This window comes from Mauremys mutica, chromosome 1 (assembly GCF_020497125.1).
Source record: "Mauremys mutica isolate MM-2020 ecotype Southern chromosome 1, ASM2049712v1, whole genome shotgun sequence".
In the NCBI taxonomy this organism is placed as follows: domain Eukaryota; kingdom Metazoa; phylum Chordata; order Testudines; family Geoemydidae; genus Mauremys; species Mauremys mutica.
Window position 1 is genome coordinate 283,135,338 of NC_059072.1, and position 20,244 is coordinate 283,155,581.

Here is a 20,244-nt window from a genome sequence, read left to right on the forward strand (position 1 = left end):
ACAAGGGAATCAGTTAAGAAGAACGGAAAGGGAAGCCTTAGAGCCTTTGTAATTCCCTTCTGAGGTCACAGTCAGATTTATGCAATGTGAGAAGTGATCTGAAAGAGATCTCTTAGATGGTGAATTTATAATCAATATACTCAAATGACGTAAGACAGATATCTCCAGATGTGCTACAAAACTCACAGTCTGAATGAAATGAACAGTTGCTTCCACCTGCTGAAGTATCATCTCATTTACATTTTCAAAAGGGATTACAGTCCTTTTAAAGGACAAGCGTCTTTTGAGCTAATTAATTTTCTGAGACCGGCTTGCAATGTGCAGTAAGCGCTTAATTAAATATTAATATGGGGTGCAGGGTCACACGTTTTTGCAGCCCTCTAAACCTTGTTAGTATATTGTGAGCTAGTTCAAAACATACATGTGTGAGTGTCATGGGGGAAGAGAGGGGATGAAGAAGACAAAAAGATATTTGCAATTGGCCACGCACACTGGTGAATATAATGAAGTTAATTTTCAGTGAACAGCATACCATGGTTTTAATCTCTATTTATTGTTTGATGTGTGTTTTTAACATTTTTGAATACATATTGATATAAATGAAATATCCTGATATTTAATCTGAGTCTTTCATATATACATTCAAGAAAACATCAGGCTGTAGAGTACAATTTCCAAGATCAAGGATAAGCCCCACACTACCCCCTAGTGATCAAAGTTTGGTGACCTCCAAATAACAGAAAACACAATAAGTGGACTTAAGATCACAAGAACAAAAAAATGCCCAGAAGCAACGCAAGTCACGGCTGGTGTTCCTTGCTTAGGATCCTTTTCATGATAGAAGAATAAAGCTATGGCTGTCAAAAGGCTGCAACTTCCAATTCCTGGGTCTGAAGCCTCCGTCTTAGTAACCAAACAAATATGAAAATGTATATGTTCAGGAGAAAAAAAACCATAAAACCTCAGGGGGAAAATCTCCAGTTATAAGATTTATAAAAAAAAATAGAATAAAACAGCAGGTTAGTAATCGTCAGACAGAGCTTTTCAGCAATGCGAGCTACTTGCATTGTTCAGAGGTAGTGATAGGTGAGATTTTAGGAGTACACACCATTCTGACTCATGTTAGGGCTTGAAATTACAAGGGAAAAATTCTGTCCTCAAATCTATGTGCACAGCTCCAATTGAGAACAGCAGGAATTGTGTATGTGTATCGGAGAGCAGAATCTGAACCTTAAGGTAGAAAAGAATCATCACTAATAGTTTAAGCCATGTCTGATTCAGCAAGGTAACTAAGCAGGTGTCCGTCCTTAAGCATGTGGGTAGACCCAATGAGAAGATATGCTCATGGTTAAATGTCTTGCTGAATCAGGGCCCTAATGCCTGAGATACACAGGATTATTCATATGAAAACAAAATAAGCACAGACCTTATACTTGTCATATCCATTTTCCTTACATAATAAAATGGACAGCTGTTTTGCATTCCTTACATAATGAACTTGCAAGGAATTGACTTACATATTCAAAAAGGTATTCGAGTGTATGAGACTAATTCTGATCGCACATTGGTTTTAGACTGGCTGCAGGGCTCTGGCTGCTAGTGGTATAAACTTTTACCTATGACCTAAAATCAAGGTCCTAAACACTTGTGATCATAAAGATCCTGTCATGCCATTAACAGCAGAAGTCTTAAGTGTCCTGGTCAAATTCCAGTTTAGATCATTACATTCTATCTAACCTAATCTAAGTTTTCATGCTGCACTTATTAGTGTAGTATCTGAGAGCCTCACAAATCAATATTTACATAGAATGGAGTCCCTTCGATAGTCTAAATTCCTTTTCCCCCTCCCGCTCCTCCAAGGACTTGTCATAAGATTGGGGGAGGGGCACTAACCAGGTTTATTTTGTGTACATCTCCTTGTCTTCCATCGTTGTCGGAAAGCTAGGCTGAAGGAGCAAGTTTAACCCTAGCAGTTGACAGCTTCATAGTACCTGTGAACATTAGACGAAGGTTTCTAACCATTAGAGGAGTGAAGTTCTGGAACAGCCTTCCAAGGGGAGTAGTGGGGGCAAAAGACATATCTGGCTTTAAGACTAAGCTTCATAAATTTATGGAGGGGATGGTATGATGGGATAGTCTCATTTTGGCAATTAATTTGGTAATTGATCTTTGATTATCAGCAGGTAAGCATGCCCAGTGGTCTGTGATGGGATGTTAGATGGGGTGGGATCTGAGTTACTACAGAGAATTCTTTCCTGGGTGCTGGCTGGGAGTCTTACCCACATGCTCAGGGTTTAACTGATCGCCATATTTGGGGTCGGGAAGGAATTTTGCTCCAGGGCAGATTGGCAGAGGCCCTGGAGGTTTTTCGCCTTCCTCTGCAGCATGGGGCACGGGTCACTTTCTGGAGGATTCTCTGCAGCTTGAGGTCTTCAAACCGCAATTTGGGGACTTCGATAACTCAAACATAGGCTAGGGGTTTGTTATAGAAGTGGATGGGTGGGATTCTGTGGCCTGCATTGTGCAGGAGGTCAGACTAGATGATCATAATGGTCCCTTCTGACCTTAAAGTCTATGAGTCTATGAACATAAGAACGACCATACTGGGTCACACCAAAGGTCCATTTGGCCCAGTATCCTGTCTTCTGACAGTGGCCAGTGCCAGATGCTTTACAGGGAGTGAACAGAATATGACACTTTATTGTGTAGTCCATCCCCTGTCACCCACTCCCAGCTTCTAGTAGGTTCAGGGACTTCAGATGTTCAGGGACACCCAGAGCATGGGATTGTGTCCCTGACCATCTTGACTAACAGTCATTGATTGACCTATCCTCCGTGAACTTATCCAATTCTTTTTTGAACCCAGTTATACTTTTTGAAAGATGTGGTGGTGTAAAAGGCTTTTGGTAGCCAATGCCATGGAGCACTTTAAAGATGAGAAAAACTGTCTTGAATTTGACCAGATATTCTGTGAGGAGTCAGTGTCATGAGCAGAGAACTAGGGTGATGTATGCAAGGGCTGCAGCACTGCGCATTATGTTAGATGAAATCCACAGCAAAATTAAAATAGGAGAGGGAGAACACTGTGTCACAAACTCTACCGCTTTGGATTATTTAGGTTAGACACCTTCTTGTTGATTCAAGGCTATATACTGTGTTTTATATTGCCCAGTGTCAACAGAAGAGCAGGCAACAAGCAAGTGGAAGGAGGAGAGTGGGGACCACAGCAACAGAAGGTTGGAAGACATTCCAGGCACAAGAAGTAGAAAATGTGTTAGAGTGACACATAAACAAAGAGATGTTTCAGTACATGTTGTATTTTTCATTGGAACCAAGATTATGTGGTCACCAGTTATAAAACCACACATTTCCACTAAAAATATAATACATGTGATTTAAAAATAAAATTCAGTAGGGTGAGGCCAACATAATGGTAGGAAAAACGTACAGTTCTATGAAGTTACAGATCTCATCCTTTAAGGATCTTTCCAAAAGTGTCAGGGACAGAGTCACACATTTATTTTTAAGCTTCATCCCTTATTGTAAATTGATATAAACTAAAACTTCAGTTATGGCCCTGATCCAGCAATTGGATCTGTACAGGTGAGTCTTTGTGCTCTCATGGAGCCGCATTAACTCCACATGGCTCCAGGATCTCATTATATGGATCTGATCGCATTATCAGGGCCTAGATTCGCTAAATAAGGTTGCCCAATATAAAGCATCTGGACAAAAGCAGAAAAATATAGCCCATGGTACATCATTATATTTTTTAAAACTATATAAAATGAGGACTCTGGGGAAGTATGGCTTTTTTTCATAATGAACAAAAACTGTCCATTGATAACCAAGTGCTCCTCAAACTGTTCTCCAAGGTTTTTGGTTTCTTTTCAGTCTCCCATGGAAATCTCACACAGCTTGGAAAGTTTGAGGAAAACTCACGCACACAGGTGGAACTCTAAGAATAAACAAGTAGTATATGCATTTTAATTATATTTATTTTCCCCTAGAGACTGATTGGTATCTGTTACCATCTTATATCTATATTTATTTTGTTTCTTATCATGTTTAAATTTAATTTGATTTTGTCCTTAGGCCTGTTGTTGATAATTAAGGCCACATATTTTATTCCCTCCAGCATGCATTGCAAACTCTCTCTTTAAAACTGAGTGTGAAGCATCTCCTTGATCTTGGTATAATTTCATCATTTTGTAAGTGGACATGATGCCAGATGCTCAGCTGGTGTAAATACGCATTGCTGCATTCAAGTCAATGAAGCTATGCTGATTAACACCAGCTGAGGATCTAGCCCATGTTTCAAACCTATTAGTGAAGATGGGAACAGTTTTCTTCAGTTTTACAACTACTAGAGTGTCATTTACATATACAGTCATAGCTCATTTATTTATTTATTTATTTATTTATTACTCTCCCATTCAAATACCAAATATATATGGATTGTGTTTTCTTGAAGCAGTCAGTGTTGAAAAAAAGGAAGGGAAAACGAGGGTCATATTTGGGTGTGAAGTTAGTGGAATGAAACTAATTAATTTCCCCCATTGTGCCTATCTACTAAAGTATCCTAAATGGTTTCCAATTAAACAAATACAGATTATGGACTATATTCTCACTTTTATTCTAGGTCCTGAATTCCTGTTGATGGTAATAAGAATCAGGCATGGAGATCAAGAGGTGAACAAAACCCTACGGTTACTCATTTAAGTAGTCCCATTGAAGTGACAGGACAACTCAAATGAGTGAAGTTACATGCTTACGTGTTTACAGTGTCAGGGCCTTAATGACTTAGTATATTTTTCCATCCTGAATGTTCTGTATGCATAGACAACTGGGGGGAACAATCTAAAGAGGAAGGCCAGGTGACCACCAATGTGTCTCTTCCGCCCAGTGACTGCCCCACCCCCGTGCCCAGCCCAGAGCTGTCTCCTCATCCCACATTACCTGCAGAGGAGAGGGGTTCTAGCCACCTCTTCCTGCGTCGTCGTCCCCCTGCGCACATATTTGGCCACTCTCCCTGGCAGCCGGTGAGGAATGGGACAGAGCCACTTCTGACTGAGAGAGCCTGGCTGGGAGGCAGTGGTGACCCACTCCCTGCCTGGGTTCAGATGCTGGAGGGGAGGGGGACTCCAGCTCACTTGGCCCCTGTCCGTGCAGGGCCTGGGCGGGGGGTGGCCCGCTGCTGCCTCAGCTGCCAGGGACAGGGCTTATTTGAAGGAAGTGTATCACTGCAAGTGTGCCTCCAGGGGTATCTAGATGGTATAGTTTGGGGAGTGGATGGATGGATGAATAGATAACATTCAAGGCCTATTTGATTGTGGAAGTCAAAACATTGTCAGCTTCTCTCACCACAGCAAGTTTATTACCTATGTGTGAAGGGGCAAACCCCCATCATATCACAGTGCTCCAACTTCAGATATGCACCTTATACTGTGAATATGCACATTTAGCAAATGCTCAATCTGAATATTTTTCTGTGCCGTCAGACATTGCTTAGAGCAAAAACAGGTTCCACCGTCTCCGTCTTTCCTGGGTCTCTGTTTGCATGATCTCTCTGTGGGTCAGTTTTCCCATACGTTTTCCCTCAAAGGGCTTGTCTGCACAGCTCTGCAGTGCAAACTAGACAGGTGTGAACTGCAGAGTGCTCTAAAATGTTGCACGCTAATTGCCCCATGTAGACTCTGTTGGCACTAATTAAAAGGTACCTAACATGCATTAACATAGTCCTCATTAACACACCCCAGATACAAGCCCTAAGTACTGTTTGATGGAGGGATTCTTTGGTCAGCCCCTTTTATGTGTTTCTCCACCTCTGTACTAGATAAAATCTGGACAAAATCCCTGAGAAAATTTCCCTTTAGATAACCAGGTATTGTATAGTAGAGAAACTGTTTGTGGATGGGACTCTCAAATCCAGAATGCATCTACAGACCTAGTAATATCGGGTCTGTGTTCCCAGCAACTTCCCTAAGGTTCCCTATTATCACAATTATTTGCTTTTGTGTGTGTGTAATTTTATTGTTTTATTGTTCAAAATATTATTGCACACTGATGCCCTAATAAAAATTGTAATATTGTATTTCTGTGTATGGGCTGGTTTCTGCACAACTCCTGTTTAAATCAATGAGAGTTGCCCATAAACAAACTAAAGCAAATTTGTCACTATGAAACCCCCCCATCATCTCAGGAGGTCAACTGCTATACTACAGTGTATTGAAAATATCCAGTAAATACTAGATCTGCTCCTCAGCTGGGGTAAATCAGCGTAAATCCATTGATATAAAGGAAAATATGCTGATTTAAACCACTTGAGGATTTGGCCTTTTATTTAAATGACTGAAATCATACAAATTTAAAAGCAACAATTAAAGTTAAAAAAAAACAAGTTGCTGTCGCAAAGGCCTTCTGGTATTTAAATGGACTTTTAAAAGTTACTAATTCTATGCTCCTGTCCTCAGGTCAACAGGGAGGGCTTTCCATGTCCCGAGGGAACCAGAGTCAAAAATACAGTCCTGTCCCTGTAAGCTCCAGGCTTCAACAATCCCAAATTTATAGATCTTACAGGGCGTAATGGATATAAAGAGTCAGAATCTCAGAAAGGTATGTTAACAGTGCCATTAGTGATCAGGCAAGCATCTGCCTTTTTATGTAGAAACTTTACTTAGCTACTAAGCTTATTACCCACCCCAAACATTTTTAAGTGTAAATGTCTCTCCTAGTTACCTTAACCCCATGTCCATTCAGCCCTTGCTTTTATGATGCAGCCTGAACCCTCAATATATGTCCAAGATTACAGCATATCAGCTTTAAATTCCTTGGCTTGACTTGAATTTAAAACAAGAGGACCCCTTAGGCATTGAGATAATTTTGAATACTCCTGTTTGTCCCAGCTAATGCGGACTAACAGATCCACCCATAAACGACATGTGTTGACAATATGCTTCTGAGATCTGTGCCAAGAGGTAACTCCCTTGAAACAATATACTGGGCTGCAGCATACAGACAAAAATATCAAGGTAAATATCAAAAAGTGGGGAGAGGGAAGGAATATTATATAAAGAGTTATTGTAGGTAGCATGTTAAGAATTCTAAGGTTGCACAGCAATTCAGATACCTTATTGTAATTTCACACTCTTCCTGACTGAAAAAATCCTATGTAAAAGCTTTAAAAGAATACTTACCATGAAGATTTGTTGATTCCCAGGCCAGAAGGCACCATTGTGATAATCTAGTCTGACCTCCTGTATAACACAGGCCATAGAACTTCTCCAAAATAATTCCTAGAGCATATCTTTTGGATAAATATCCAATCTTGATTTAAAAATTGCCAGTGATGAAGAATCCACCACAACTTTTGGTAAAGTGTTAATTACCATCACTGTTAAAAATTTACTACTTATTTCAGTCTTAATTTCTCTAGCTTCAACATCCATCCATTGCAATCTTCTCTTTGATTAGCTTAAGTCAGTGGTGGGCAGCACGTCCCTGCAACCCGCCACTTCCTGCAGCTTCCTTTGGCCAGGAATGGCGAACCACGGCCACTGGGAGCTGTAGGGGGCTGTGCCTGCGGACGGTCAATGTCAGCAAAATGTCTCACGGCCCACAATCAGATTACCCTGATGGGCAGGTTGCCTACCAGTGGCTTAAGTAGATTGAGATCTTTGGGTCTTTTATTATAAGGCATGTTTTCTAATCCTTTAATCATTCTCATGGCTCTTCTCTGAATCCTCTTCAGTTTATCAGCTGTCACAATCAGGGTCCAGACACTCCAAGGGAAGAACAGGGGGTCTGAATCCCAAAGAATAAGCAATTAAATCAACTGGTTGTATGCAATGTTACTGTGTGTAACACTATGTTGAGGAAAGTCTTTTATGAAAGCTTGCAATGTTCTGAAATTGATGGTCATTATGTGACATGTATATAGACTGTGATTATGAATTTGTACATGTATGTGCATAGAGAACTAGGTTCATAAAGCTTTCTCCCCCTTACAGCAGGTCCGTGGGCTGCCAAGCAGGGAGGGGCTGCCTCCCCAACCAGACAAGATTAGCTCCAAAGACATAGCATTGTGCAACCCAGGAAAAGACAAATGATGGGCCATTAGGATTAATGGGAAAATATGGAGACATCCCAGTTGGAATTTCCTCACCCTAAATAACCAAGAGTCACCATACTGGGGACACACACACACACAAAAGGAAAAGAGCTCTTTTTAAAATGAGGCTTGAAACTGATGTCTTCATCCTGACCTGAGGGACAATCTCAAAGATGGGGGGGCTGTCTGTGAACACTGGATCCTTCCTTAGGGCTAGGGGGCATACTGGGAAACTGTTCAAAGGCACTAGGTACCATGTATTAGAAAAGAGAAATTATCTAATATAGAAGTGTAAAGCCTGAAGTTGTGTCTTTATTTTCGGTGTAACTTGCACGTGCGTGCTTTTCCTTACTATTACATCTTTGAATCTGGGATTTTTCTATTAAATAAACTTTTTGTTTATTTTTACCCCAAGTTGGTATCCCAAGAAAACATCATAGCAACATCCTTCTCAAATTGTGGACACTAGAACTGGACACAGTAATCCAGAGCCAAATACAAAAGTAAAATAACTTCATTTCTCCTACTCAAGATTCCCCTGTTTATGCACCTAAAGATTTCATTAACCTTTTTGGCCAATTGTCGCACTGGAACGCATATTCAGCTGGTTATCCCCCTCCCCCTCCACAAAATCTTTTTCAGAGTCACTGCTTACCAGGATAGAGTCCCCCATCATTTAAGTATAGCCTACATTCTATAGTCCTAGATGTATATGTGACAGATATGCCAATTCCTTGCAATATCTTCGACAAACCTTAATGAATTAAGTTAAACCTGGTTGAATTAAGTTTAAGTTTCTTCGGAGCTGGATATATTAAAAATGCAAATGTTTATGCATTATTGTGTGATTGGAAATGCAGTCTAGATGAAATTACTGTAAGGTGGGTGCACAACTGGCTAAAAGATCGTATTCAAAGAGTACTTGTCAGTCAATGGTTTTCTGTCAACTGCCCTACTTACCATGTGATCTGGATCACTGAATCAGTGACCTACTCTCTGCATTATTTGCTACTGTCTCGATTTTTGTGTCATCTACAAACTTTAACAGTGATAATTTCATGTTTTCTTTCAGGTTTCTAGTGGGATCCTACAGGGGTCAGTCCTGAGTCCAGTACTAATCATTATTTTCATTAATGACTTTGATAATGTAGTGGAGAATATGCTTATAAAATGTACATATGACACCAACCCGGGAGAGGTTACAAGCACTTGGGAGCACAGGATTTAAATTTAAAATGACCATGACAAACTGGAGAATTGGCCAGAATTCAACAAGATGAAATTCAATAAAGAGAAGTGCAAAGTACTTAAATTAGGAAGGAAAAAATCTAATGCACAACTACAAAATGGGGAATAACTGGCTAAGTGGTAGTACTGCTGAAAATAGACACTGGTAGACCCTGAAAAGGGCCAAGAGGTTATAGTGGATCACAAATTGGATATCAGACAACAATGTGATGCAGTTGCAAAACAGGCTAACAACCTTCTGGGGTGTATTAATAGGAGTGTTATATGTAAGACACCAGAGGTAATTGTCCCACTCCACTCAGCACTGGTGAGGCCTCAGCTGGAATACTGTGTCCATCTTTGGGCACCACCTGTGTTCCCTGTAAGCTGCGCACTTGGGCGGCTGCACAGGAGAGATTCAGGTGCCACACAGCTAATTAGCAGAGCATGCACAGCCATCAGCATGCATTCAGGTGCCCCACCCCCTATGTTGCTCCATCCTGCCGCTTCTCTCTAGACCCTCCTGCTGGCTTTCCAGAGCATGGGGGAGGAAGGTACTGATGTCATGGTGTCCCCCTCCCCCCGTCCCCTCTTCGCCCGCGCCCCGCCCCTCTACCCCTTTTCTGCAGAGCTGGGCAGAGGGGACACAGCCTGGCTCAGGAGGACTTGGAGCTGCTGAGGTCTGAATGGTGGGTGACTGAGTGCCTTTCTTTAAAGAGGCACTGTCTGTCTGACGGTCTGTCTCTCTCTCTCTCTCCCCCTGCCCATGTACCCCATCTCCGCAGAATGGGGTGGGGGAGACAACAGGGCTCAGGGCAGAGCTGGAAAGCTTTCAGTCAGTGTCTTCAAGAGACAGCACACTGCTTTCCCCACCAGCCAGCACACACACTGTCTCTATGTCACACACACACTGTGTCACATGCACAAACACATACACACACAGAGTCTCTGTGTCACACACACACAGAGTATCTGTATCACACACCGACACTGTGTCATACAGTCTCTATGTCACACACGCACCAAGTCTCCGTATCTCTCACACACACACACACACACACACACACACACACACACACACACCATCTCTGTGTCACACACAATCTCTGTGTCTCTCTCACACACATAGTCTCTGTGTCACACACACACACACAAACTGTCACTTACACACTCACCTCGCAATACGTACTTCCTGCAATGCACATATATTCTCTGTAATTTTATTCTTTCAAAGTGTGTTATGTTAGTGTTTTGACTGGTCTATGCATTTCATAATTTTTATTTCTCTTAAACTTAAATTTAATTCTTTGAGTGGTGAGTTCTAAAATGCCTAACCTGTCCTGGCTGGAGTAATTATCCCTATGGTAACTTCTTAAAAATATATGTTATATCTAGGTTTTTTTATTTCTACTGGTGGCACACATCCACACATACCTCAGTGCACATAACAAAATTTATTCCACGCATGGATGGAAAAAACTAGAGGGAACAGTGGGCACCACACTTTAGCAGAGATGAGGAGAGCAACAAAAATGATACATTTAGAAAACCTGACCTATGAAGAAAGGTTAAAAAAACTGGGCATGTTTAGTTTTGAGAAAAGAAGACTGAGGGAGACCTGATAACAGTCTTCCAATATGTTAAGGGCTGTTAGTAAGAGGACTGTGATAAATGATTCTCCATGCGCACCGAAGGTAGGACAAGAAGTAATTAGCTTAATCTGCCACAGGAAGATTTAGGTTAGATGTTAAAAAAAACTTTCTAAATATAGGGATAGTTAAGCTTTGGAATAAGCTTCCAAGGGAGGTTGTGGAAACTCCATCACTGGAAGATTTTAAGAGCAGGGTGGACAAACACCTGTCAGGGATGATCTAGGTTACCTTGGTCCTGCCTCAGCAGTGGGTGTTGAAGATTTCTCAAAGTCCCTTCCAGCCCTACATTTCGATGATTCTATGAACTGTGTTACTCCACATTTACATTTATCCACATTAAAAGGCATATTGTGTGCTTGTACCCTGTTTACTATGCAATCTAAATCATTCTGAATCAGTGACCTGTTCTCTTCATTATTTATTACTCTCCATTTTTGTGACATCTGCAAACTTTATCAGTGATGATTTTATGTTTTCCTCCAGGTATCAATAAAAATGTTAAATAGTGTAATGACAAGAATCAATCTCTCAGACACCCTACTAGAAACACATCTGTTTCATGATGATTGCCCATTTACAATTACATTTTGAGACCTATCAGTTAGACAGTTTTTAATCCATTTAATGTGTGCCATGTTAATTTTATATCTTTCTAGTTTTTAATCAAAACCTCATGTGCTATGAAGTCAAATGCCTTACAGAAGTAAGTGTATGACATCAACATTATTACTTGTATCAATCAAACTTGTCTCATGAAAGAAATATATCAAGTTAGTTTGATGGGATCTATTTTCCATAAACCCATGCTGATTGGCATTAATTATATACCCTCTTTTAATTCTATATTAATCAAGTCCTGTATCAGCTGCTTCAATATATTGCCCATGGTTAAAGTCAGACTGACAGGTCTATAGTTACCCAGGTCATCCTGGTTTACCCTTTTTAAATATTAGCACATTAGCTTTCTTCTAGTCTTCTGGAACTTCCCCAGTGTTCCAAGACTTATAGAAAATCAACATTAATAGTCCAACGAGCTCTTTTAAAACTCTTGTATGCAAGTTATATGGACTAGCTCATTTAAAAATGTCTAACCTTAGTAGCTGCTGTTTTAACATCCTCCTGGGATACTAGTGGAGTGGAAGTGTTATTTAAAACAAATATCAACAAAGGCCCAAATTCTGCCCTGACTTACACCACATGTAACCAATTGATATCAGGGCAATAACAAGTGATTTCAAAGATCTCAGCAACAGGACAATGTATTGCTTGATGTCCAAAGGAGGAAGCTCACTAGTACAATACTTGCAATTTACCTGCAATGACTATTGTATTCTTCAGATTATTTCATAATGGTACACCTCTATCTGCTTGGGTTCCAAAAGTCAATGAATGCTCTGATTTTTAATTTCGATGGACCATAAAAGATTGTATCCCTAACAAGTTCCAATTTTCCAAATTAAAAGTTTAATTAACTAGAAAAGTTAATTGATACTTGTTTCTGATCACAGTTCTTTATAGCAAACTCTGAAAATCACAGAAATGAACTGGTAAGAGTGCACAAAAATGAAAAGAATACAGAAAGTTAATCATCAACTATTGTTCTAAGAATGTTTTTCCAGAATCTTGATGATTGCAATTCTGTATGAAAGGCAGCTACAGTCCATTCAGTACACCATTCACTGGAAAAAATAAATCAGTAAGTTGTCTAAATTACATAACTTTATTAATAACTTTAGTGAGACTAATTTCTGCTGCTTCTTTTAGTCTTTGTTAAAAAAGAAAAAAATAATGATAGCATTCTCATTGTATGGCTAAGAGTTACATAAAATATCTTTGTTTAGAGGCCTAATAAAATTGGTCATATAAAGAGGAAATGAGATTTTTAATGTAAAACGAATCTGACAGTGCTCTTCTATTACTAGGGTCTTATTAGGGAAAAATGCTCTGACATCTGTTTATCCCCTGCAGCCAACCTTGTATTCAGAATACAGTAATTGATTCACAGCATCCACTAGGGATCTAACTGGCTCATTTTTCCACACCGCACTACACAGGTATCTCTGCAGCTAATTCTGAATGTACATCTACATCGTTATCTCCTGGTGAACTGTGACCCTAAACACTTTGGAGGCCCAGATGAAAGTGCTTCCTCAACCCTCCAGTGCTGGGGGTATAGGGGATTCTGCAGCATGGCAATTCACACAGGACATCCAATCAGAATCATCCCCTTTGAAGCCCTTCTCAGCTGGGAGACCATGAATGATTCATAGCTTCGCTACACAGACTAAAGGGGGAAGAGCAAAGCTAGTGTGTATTATTCAGGACTGCATCCTCAATAAGCCTCCATGTTCAGCAAATTGCTACAACATTTTCTGCTTAGTCCTCACCTGTATACAACATCTCATTTTGTGCACAACTTCCTTGTTGTAACAAAGATAGGCTGATGGTTTCAAAGAAGGCATTAATTAGTGTTAAGACACACGGACATTACAGTAACATACAGTAACTGCATAAAGACCTTGAGTGAGAGATAAATAAGGCATCTAAGGAAGACCAGAAGATCATAGTTTTGAGATGGATGGAATAATGAATTAGGTGTGTAACTGTTTCCATTGTGTTTACAATAATCACCATGAAAATGGATTTTCCATTTTGTATCCCATTTTAGCTTTGGTTTTCATACTTATAAATGCCACCACTGGTCTATGAAAGATAATTTTACTATAATGCAATACTATAACCATTTCAGTATTCTGGCAGCTGATAAATACAAGTAACCAACGAGTATCTGTAAAACATCCTCCCCATCCACAAGTATTCCAGAAGTAATTCTTCTTGAAAGTGGCACTTCAGGAAAGAAGTCACAACTGATTGCACTATAATTTAGGTCACAGAAGGGTTTCTCTTACGAAAGGTAATATTGGCTCAAGTAACAAACTACCTTATTTCTTTAATGACCTCTGTACCTATCTGGGCTTGGAGGTGTCCTGAGTTTATTCATATGAACTGATCATTCCACAGCTTTCTCACAGAGCATCTAGAGGGTCATGGGAAGATAACATGAAACCTTGGCTAGTTAAGATAATTACAGAATGCTGGGAAAGTAAAAAGAACTGTTGATTATTATCTTCTGCATAACATATAATATGAAGCACTCTAATTCTCATGTCTTCATTGTTGCTATGGCAAATCATATGACTAAAAGTAATTCATGTGACAATGACAATGGCAATTAACAAAAAGAGGAAATGGACATAAAATAAACTGTTCTTATTCTTGTAATTGTAACTTTGCAAACCCTCTTTGACAGTCTCAACAAATAACCATAGCTACTTACCTCCAATTTCTCCTACATTCAAGGAAAATGGGAGTTGGATAATATTTGGTCTACCTGGTAATATGTTAAAAGACAATCTCTAAAAATCTCTGGTGTCACAGCATTAATGTAAAGTTACATCAGACCTGTTATGGTTTAAAATGCATTATTGTAGAGCCATAGATTAAATTACACCAAATGTTTATGTTCTCAATTTATGTGCTTATTACAGGTTCCTTGATATTTGGTTCTTGCTAAAAATTGTACGAAGGCTTTTCAGTATTGTGGCTAAACCTGAGCAAGCAGAAGAATTAGTTATTTTATTTCTATTTGAAAGAACTCAAGGCATTTCAAGATGACCTCACTGACTCATTAATAGAGATAAATTATGTGATTGTAGTTCTTGTTTAAACTAAGTATACTGTGTACATTAAGTACACAAACAGAAAGGGTCTTTGCTTATTGCAAGCTTATAGAAAAGACAGTAGCATCCACAAATATTGAGGCATCAAAATGAAGGCAACTCAGAAAGGAATATAGATTCAGATGATTTTATTAGATGTATTTCCAGTGTTTAATGACAAACAATATCTGCATGTAATGAACTAATCATAAAGACAAAGACCTAGTCTTTTAAAGGTAATTAGGCATTACTGCACTCAGAGTTGCAATGCCTAATTTGATTTAGGAGCCTAAATCTCATTTTCATAAGGAATTTAGGCACTTAGAAACCTAACTTTCATTGGCTGTCAGCGCTCACTTATATAGTGTAACTCTACTGACTTTTGGTGGAGTTACTTATGATCTATGTTGATATAAGTAAGAAGAAAACCAGGCAAGCTTCATTAATCAGACCCAATACATCCATCCCTTTCTGTGGGCATATCTGTTAAAATAGAAGTCTCTTTATAATATGAAAGTTAACTTACTCTCTATGTAAAATAAGAGAGCTGTTCTTAGTTACATTGGTGTGAAGCTGAAGTAACAAAACTGGCATTGTGAAAATATTTGATTTTTATCCACTCATCAGTGTGATGGTACAGACGCAGATATTTGCAGGTTAAACCATCATTTTGAATAAGAACAACTTAAAATAATTCAGGGACACAGCAAGAATGAAGTGAGGTAGTGTAGACACCTCTGCTCATTAGCACCTGGCATTGTAGTACTAGTCACACGTCCGAGTATAATTTCAAAGTGTGCATTGGAACTACACCTCTACCCTGATATAATGCTGTCCTCAGGAGCCAAAAAATCTTACTGTGTTATAGGTGAAACCGCATTATATCGAACTTACTTTGATCCGCCGGATTGCGCAGCCCTGCCCTCCTGGAGCACTGCTTTACTGCGTTATATCCGCATTTGTGTTATATCGAGTCGCATTATATTGGGGTAGAGGTGTAGTTGCATCTACAGTTACTGCTAGTATGTCATGCCCTGTTAGGAAAAATCTACCAAAATTGTCTACTTTACTGCAAGTAACTTGATGAGGAAATCATGATCTTTGAGGTCTTTAAATGGCATTTATTTTTACCAGTTTTATATTTGATTTTGATCTCACACAGGAGTAACTTCATTGAATTTAGTGGAATTATACACTGATTTTATATCAGCTTAAGTGAGAACAGAATCAGGCTTGAAATGATCAAAAGAGTAAAATAAAATAAAGAGACAATAAAATAACCCTAAAATAATCCTAGGAAGTTTTAATTTAATGGGAATAAAAAAATAAAGAACAATGATGATTGGAAAAATAAGGGAGGCAATAGAAGTGGAATGGTAGAAATGGTGTAAAGATAATGAATACACATGGAAAACCTGCTAAAGCAAAACAAAGAACACATGGACTTTAAAAACTGTCTGCTTGATTGAGACAAGCAATCACGTCAGGTTCTTGACCTTGGAACAAGCCTTAAACTTTGACATAATTATAACCTATTACCTTTCCAACTTGTCAGTCCAGTCTTTCCCCAAGGAACAAGCTTTCTCAAATTCCAAGCAGTGTACAGAGATCACTATCCAAACATCTTTGCAAGAAAAAACTCTGATTAGTTGCACATACTAGTGACAGATATCTAGAAAAAGCAAATCCTGTGTCCTTTCCATTATAAATTGTCAATTGTTTGACAATTCTTGGGAGATTTAAAAGCACATATTACTAAAACTTGGCACTGCTATTTTTCAATATCTTATGCAAAGCATTCACAATGCAAGTTCAAAAATTATTGATCTATTTACTATCCCATAAAATATAGGAAGAGAATCTTCAGTCATCATTGCAATTATCTTATTTACTGCAGGTTGTTCGTTCTCAATGGAATGACAATGTTTGGTTTTCATTCATCTGTTTATATAGCTCCTTTCTGTTTAGCTGGTCTTGAAAAACTTAAACAGATCTCCAGATGCTAGACCACTGCAATTCCAAAATGATTCCCAAACTTATCTTTATTTATTCTAATCTGGATTCACTATAAGTTAATTGCTATAACATTTTCGGCTTAGTCCTAATTTCTATGAGTCCTTTTAGGTATAACTAGCTTCTAGGGTTCCACAGCATATAGCCTCATACTGAAAACAAAATTGTCCTCCCTGGACTATATTGGCTTTATTTAGGAGAGGAGCTAATTAAACTTGAAATGAATTTGTGGCTCCATTTGCATATACTGTAATATCTTGATGAGCCACTTAATCACGATTTACTGAGTTGCTGTGGTGGCTCACAATCATTAGGTGATTAACAATTACAATAGAACAGCCTGTAAGAAAATCATTAAAATAACTTGTGTTACTGCCTGTATGTAAAATAATGCCACTGCTTAATTATAATTTTTGAATGCTGAAAATATATTGAGCCTTTAAGTTCTTCCTGAGTTCAAAGCTTGTTTTGCTTCTGCCTGAGTATGGATTGATGCAGGACTTTAGATGTCACATTACATTATTATCACATATGAACTTGGCTAGGACAAGACTGTCCTGCAGTTCAGTTGAAAGAAAATAGAAAAAATATTCCATTTTCATAGAGTTATACAATTTAGCCATTCGAAAATGTAGGGCCAATTAAACAATTGCAATATTAATTTAGTTCATATGGAATGGTGGAGGCTGGCTTTAAATCAGTGAGTTCATCTATAGATCATGTTCCTCACCATGGTACTGAGGCCCTTAATGCAAACCCCAACTGAAGTCAATGTAAGTCTTTCTGTTAACTTCAGTGGGCTTTGGATCAGGTCCTAAGTGCCTGCATCCTCCCTGCTAAACCAAAGTGTTAACACGGGTAATTGATATCGTTTAAATAAGGTCCTCAATGTAACTGTGTATACCACAAGGAAGAAAGGAAGATTAAATCTGTGAGAATTGATAAACATCATTATCAAGGTATGATAAAGAGAAAAATGACTAAATCCTTTGGTGACATAAATGATGGTGTAAGTTACACCTCAGATGTACGCTGCTCAAAGAGACATTGTAAGTGACAATTTACTAAAGCTTTGCAATTTGAGGCATGATGTTGGTGACCAAGAGATGGAAGGTAGTGTTATAACAGGAAAAAAAGTGATACAGCCCGCCAACAAGAGAATATACTAAGTGTGTGTCAAGGAAGAAGTCCTGCTAATAACCCACCCCTGAAGTCAATGGCAAAACTCCCAACTTCTGCGGGAGCAAGATTTAATCCTGAATCAATTCTGTGATGGTATGAGCCGGGGTTGGCAACCTTTCAGAAGTGGTGTGCTGAATTTTCATTTATTCACTCTAATTTAAGGTTCCGCGTGTCAGTAATACATTTTAACATTTTTAGAAGGTCTCTTTCTATAAGTCTTATAATATATAACTAAACTATTGTTGTATGTAAAGTAAATAAGGTTTTTAAAATGTTTAAGAAGCTTCATTTAAAATTAAAATGCAGAGCCCCCTGGACTGGTGGTCAGGACCTGGGCAGTGTGAGTGAGACTGAAAATCAGCTTACGTGCCACCTTTGGCACCCGTGCCATAGATTGCCTACCCCTGGTATAAGCCATACAAAAGCAACTGAGAGGAGCACTCAATAGATTGCTCTGATTCTGGGGTGCTGTGGGAAAATGGATAGAAAATTTCTACTCTGTATTATACAACATTTCCAAGTTTTAATATTTACAGTTTTAAAATTAAGGAACTAATTGTCTTTAGATTTCACTTGAAATTTAAGCCTTGTCTACATTACAGCTTAAGTCGACGTAAGTTACATAAATCAGGGGTGTAAAAAAACCCCACTCCCACAAGCAACATAACTTACATCAACTTAACAAGGTGTCTACACTGCGCTATGTTGGAGGGACACACTCTCCCATTGACATAGCTTCCACTTCTTGTTGAGGTGGATTAATTAAATCGAAGGGAGAGAGCTCTCTCATCATTAAAGTTATTTCAAAGTTATGAACATTTAAATATGGTCAATGGTGATCAAGGACTTAACTGTAGTGTCCTTACCTGAATATGGGATGGACGGAGTTTGGGAAACCATGGACTTCAGATAGCCTAGATGTGAGATGCCCTGAGAATGCGGTGATCTAGATTTGGAAGGACCAAGATTTGGATGTGATGTCAAAGGTGCGGGGCAGTCTCAGACACTAACATAAGCATTTTAACTTAAAGGCTTAAAGGTGTTGCTAGAGTGACCATTTTAGTTTAAAAGCATAGCTAATTTAAGGATTTTCTGGTAAAGGCATGGCTAATTAATCATTCAATTTTCTAAGGGTGTCTTTAACCTAGATTTTTAAATTAGCAACACCTCTAAGATCTGGCTTCAAATTAACCATGCCCCTAGTCTCAGCTTTCATCTTAAAGGTATCTCTAAACTAAGCTTTTAGCTTAATGGCACCAGAAGGTTAAGAAAGTAGGTTAAGTGAGTCCTTCGGATATACGTTTAGAAGCTAAATGGCATCCCTGAAATAAGGTTTCAGATTAATGACACTATTAGATTAAATTTATTTCTAAATGACACAACTACACTAACACACTGGTTTAAAAGTACTTATAAACTAAGTTTTTAGCTCAAAGGAACCACTAAGCTAAAGGTGTTACAGGTGCAGCCCTGTAACACTGCAAAATTGCTGCAAAATATTTACATGTGGAAAGATTAGATTTTTTTTAGCGGTAAATGTTGATAAATATCAATTTCCCCAAACACACACAAACTGAAAAAAATTATTTCCATCAATAATAAGCAAAATTTAGAGATAGGCAAAGTAAGAAAAATACTGCTTGAGAATTTATTAGAGTTTGATTTATGGATATTTACTTTGTGTATTTTGACATGATATTGACAATATGTATTTTAATAGTTATAAGCTTGAGCTATATCTCCATGTCTACTGTCATTAAATAAGTATTTTCTGATACCCCCTGTAGCAGGGTGGTCACCCCACTCCATCCCTGAAAGGGTTAAAAGCCAGCCCTTGGAGAGGGCTGGGGCTGAGAGCCAATAAGAAGAGGCTGGGAGGCAGCCAATCAGGGCCAGGCTGGGCCCTATAAAATTGCGGCAGGGGCAGAAAGCAGACAGTCTCTCTCTAGCTTTGAAGAGAAATGGACCTAGCTGCCTGGGAGCACAAGGGTACCTGAAGCAGAGCAGTGCTGGGGAAGGGCAAAAGAAGCTTGGGAGCTCCTGCCTGTCAACTCCCCAGGCTGAGACCTTGCTTAAGGCCTAAGCAGGTACTGGTGCTACAGAGGTGCAGCCCAGGGATAGGCAGAGGCCCCTTGCCAGTGATGAGTGGCCATTACAGACTGCAGTCTTCCCCAGAGAAAGGGGGCTAGATGACGACTGGCAGAAGCCACTGAGGCAAGATGGGCTTAGAGGGTTGGGGGTTCCCCTAGGAGGGGAGACCCAGGGTGTGGGGACTGCTGTAAGGCAGCACCCCAAAGTAAGGGGCACTGGGGTCTGGGAGGGATGTGGGGCCTGAGGCAAG

The 20,244-nt window shown here is 39.2% G+C and overlaps 1 long non-coding RNA gene across 1 annotated transcript; it reads right to left on the bottom strand.

Moving 5' to 3' along the window:
* Positions 1 to 738: 738 nt before the first annotated feature.
* LOC123371315 lies at positions 739 to 18,830 on the bottom strand. The gene is made up of 3 exons (XR_006579760.1): positions 18,770 to 18,830; positions 1,894 to 1,991; positions 739 to 903 (listed from the first exon to the last, which is right to left on the bottom strand). It is a non-coding gene; the product is annotated as an uncharacterized LOC123371315 (long non-coding RNA).
* Between the last annotated feature and the right edge of the window lie 1,414 nt (positions 18,831 to 20,244).